Below are 4,361 nucleotides of genomic sequence, written 5' to 3'. Positions count from 1 at the left end.
AAAAATAAAAATAAATTACAAAATTAGTGAACACATAAATACATAATTAGTATTTAGTGCCAATCATAGGGATGCAGAAAAATAACAACACTGTCCACTATAACCCTGATCGCTGAAACGTTTGCTCCATGTTCAGACTAGTCAGCATTACGTTTGCCATTTCAGTTCTTAAAGGCAAATTGCACCAACTATGAGGAGCAAATAGCTTGTGTTGTAGGAGAATGTTGGAATACTTTCATCCTTGTGAGGATGGTGAGCGAAGCAGTGTCCACAGTTTATCACAGCTCATCCCTTAAAGCAGATGAATTTCTTTTCCAGATCTGTCGTTTCTACATTTATGACTGYCTAAATTGAAATATGCCACCTATYAGTTTACCTTGCGCGAGTAATGATGTGATCTTTCCAGTGTAGACAAACAGCAGTTGTTGCTCTGGTCAGATGTCCTCAGCTAAATAAATGGTTGAACTACGGATAGGCCTTGATGCGACTTGGTGAAGCTCTGTGCTATCTCAGCAACCAGTGGTCTCATCTCAGGGACACTCAGAGCACATTTGCTGTATGATTTGATTGAATCTATATGCTCTTCAGAATATACAGTAAATTAGATTTTTGTTTCAGTTGTAAAGTGCATTGTTGATGAGATTGTTGTGAATTGGAACTATATAAATTAACAAAATTTAAAGGAAAGTTCTGCTCTTCTGCTACTTCAAAGTTATGTTGTGTTTTCTTTTCAATGCAGGGTATTGCTTGAAACAAATTATTGTGTACTCTTAGATGCATTGAACTAAATGTTGAAGATCTGGTTGATTATATTTTAGAAACAGAAAAGTAAAGTTTAGGTCAATGAGGAATATTTAGGAAGAAAAATGATTACTTTATAAAACTCCCTCCATGATTGTGGATTCTCTTCATTAATTTGAGTTTTTATTTCTTAGACAGTAATCAAAAGAGGAAAACCCAAGGCTAATTTCTGTTTTCTTCCTTACCCCCCATCCACCAACCCTGCTTTACCAAATGTTTCTGTGGTTAAGGGGGGAGGAGGTGAGGCTTCCCAGCTCATCAAAAATTYAGGATTTTCAAGGGGCACACCAAGAAATGAAGGGATAGATGTAGTGCCTGCAGAGACATTGAATGTGAATATTTGGTTGTATTCAACGTCATAATAATCATTCTTTAATTTTTTTTGGTATGAGTCACAATAATCATTAATGAACACAAGAAATGCAAAGATTACATATTACTTGATTTAATGTAATTAGCAACCACAACAGGCATTATAATGTAATGTTATAATGATGGTTATAATGATGCATACTAATGTGTTTTATTTACCATAAATTTATTTTTGGTAAGTATAACCATTATTATTATTATTATTATTATTATTATTATTATTATTATTATTATTATTATTATTATTATTATTATTATTATTATTATTATTATATTTTGCACTCCATCTAAAAAATAAGAGTATTCATTTCAGAAGAAGCTGCTTTAGCACTGATCTGATCAGGTCTTTTTATGCCTCTTAATGACATCTGTCCTGCATCTGTCAACTCTTCTGTATTATTACAGACAAATTGCCGCAATAATGCAGCTGCGAGTGTAGCAACGCCGTTCTTTTTATCCWTATGTACTACTGACACCGTTAGCAAAGAAATGCACAGTAAAACATTCAYTAAAATTCTAAATATCACTATCTGGCAGGGGAAGCCCTTCACATGCATTAGTGCCAAAATTAGAGATCTCGGTCAGGAGTGAATTTTGTGCTGTCCTTGGACAAATAAACACAAAAGTCACAAATTCCTGCTAAATCTGAATTAGCTGACTGTTTTTAAATGAATAGTTCATATTTAATGTTGATGGCTGTGTGAAGAGTGTGTAAGCAAGATATTATCTTACACAACAGCCCCCACTAATCAACTTAATGGATTTGATTATATATCTGACAGATTAGGCAAAACCACCAGAGCAGGGACAAGACAGGAGAATTATCCTCATGTAGAAGAGACACAAATCTAACATAGGGCTGCAGATAACCATTATTTTAGTAATCAAGTATTATATTGATTATTCTGACGATTAGTCAATAAATTAGATAAAAAAAACAAATTGGCACATTCTGTGAATATTTCATTTAACCACTTAAGCTCATTTTATAAAATATTAGAACTTTATAGGGCAATGAGAAAAAACCCAACAAATCTTTCAATTTCTTTTTTAATTAGRAAAATAAACTTTATAGTGYATGAAATGCAATAACATTATTCCTGTAGTGAACTCTTGATAATTTGTGGCAAAGAATGCAACTATTAAAATCCTTCTAGCATCAACATTTAAAAAGCTTAACCCGTTTTGCTTTGCTCAACTTAGMATGTTAGTCAGCTGATCTGGTGATTTTTAATTTTTTAAATTAATAATTAGATTGGAAAAGGTGCTTAATTTAAGGTGTGGAATTTGAGCAATTTTCTGCTAATACTACTACTTAATGAGTTCAGATCAAATGTATCAACAAATAAAGAAGGATTTTTTTATAGTAAATGCAATATATATAATGCAAAGCTATATAATGCAGCTTTGCCTTATTATCTGCTCTGAGAGTTTTGTTCTTTCAGTAAAGGGCATATTTTAGAGTCTGTATACATTCCATTACTAAATTAGCTGACAGTTAGTTCCTGTTCATTCAGCAAAATGAGTCTCAGATTTTGACTGAAGGGCAATCCCTTCAGACCAAGTAATTGCAGACATTTCAAAAACATTTTTAGATTGATCTTCTGATTAAACCCTACTCTGGTGAGGAGGTAAGTTAAACTTAAAAAAAGTAAATAAAACAAGTTCAGTTTAAATTGTTAGGGTGTAAAGCGAAGGAGAAGTCTTTTCAGTCAAGTTCAACATGGACAGAGAAGTCATCACAAAGACTGGCTATCATGATCTGAGGGTCTTTGTGTTTTGGTTATCAAGTATTTGGATTGTCTTTGGGTTGCAATTTGTCATTAATGTTCTTCCATACCTGTGCATTAATTTGTTATTGTGTTCAKTTTGTATTTATATTCATTTATATTCTTTTATTAGTTCTAGTATTTAGTTTTTGGTCTATTATGATGAGTTGGCAGCGGCTCAGGAGCTAGGGATTCATCCCTCAGTGTGTGAATGTGTAAATGAATCTAATAAAGTGTTTTGGAGTTCTTCAACTTGATAAACTGCTCTAAAAATACAGAGTATTTACTTTTTAATTGGTCACCTTCTATTAGCTYCTTAGTTTAGTCCCTCGTCCAGCTTCTCTYCATTCTCCTGATTATTCTCACCAGGTTCCCGTATTGTTGTATCACCTTCCAAGCAGTTCATAGTGACTCTGCTTGACTGTCTCCTTACCAGACTATTGTTGTTGTCACCAGAAATAATCATGGACCTTCCAACCGTCATTATTTCTGTAGCTGGGCCTTCAACAACCCAACTGTTGTGTTTCCATCACAAATGTACTCACAGCTTTGTCAATATTCTGCTAATGCCGTAAAAACACAATTTAGCATTTGTAGTGTTTCCATTAAATAAGAAACACCATTAAAATAACTTGTGAATAAGTTTGTTCACGTGATAAGTCATTAATAACATGCCGTGCCATCATCCTCCAGCCTCTTCCTGTCATCTTTGTCTTTTCTTCATGTAGTAACGTCTGGTTGTTGATCACGACTCGTGTAATGCGAAAAAAGTGTTTTGCAGTTTTGAAAAATACACTAATTTYGATACAACTGAAGAACCACCTTATTTTAGTGCAAAAACCTTTAAGCAGAAAGCTTGAGGTTTTTCTAATCTGCCATGTTTCTATTAAGCAAATTTATCTTTTAATTCCAATTTGTGCAATTTTACAGCCAATGGAAACACAGCTGCGGTGTGTGTCCGTAACAGCTGGAGTGTGCCTGCACCAATACACACACACTCACACACGCACACATACCCAAACACATACACAACAGTTGCCCAGGTCCTGTCTTGGAGAGAAAATGTATACATATTCACTTGAATTAGTGATGTTAAATGATGCCTCCATGTTCAACATGTAGGAACACCATTGCTCACGCTGCAGACTGTATTACAAACCTTGAAAAATTTWATCAGTCTGCAGAATCAAAATCAGTATGATAGCATTCAGTTATTATAATTCTTAAAGTGATTTTATTTTTATTTTTGAAATGTTGCTTTTTTTGTTTACCTTGGAGTCAGACACTGGAGTCATTTGTCAGAAACCCTGTTTGATTCAGGACACTTGGATCACTTGCATTTCTGTCTACTCCTATGTAGAGATTACAAAGCTTCTCCTTAAAAAACGAGCATCTAACAAATCAAACAAACAAAAAAAA

Source organism: Poecilia reticulata, linkage group LG9, assembly GCF_000633615.1.
Source record: "Poecilia reticulata strain Guanapo linkage group LG9, Guppy_female_1.0+MT, whole genome shotgun sequence".
Lineage (NCBI taxonomy): Eukaryota > Metazoa > Chordata > Actinopteri > Cyprinodontiformes > Poeciliidae > Poecilia > Poecilia reticulata.
Note: the sequence above shows the minus strand (reverse complement) of the source record.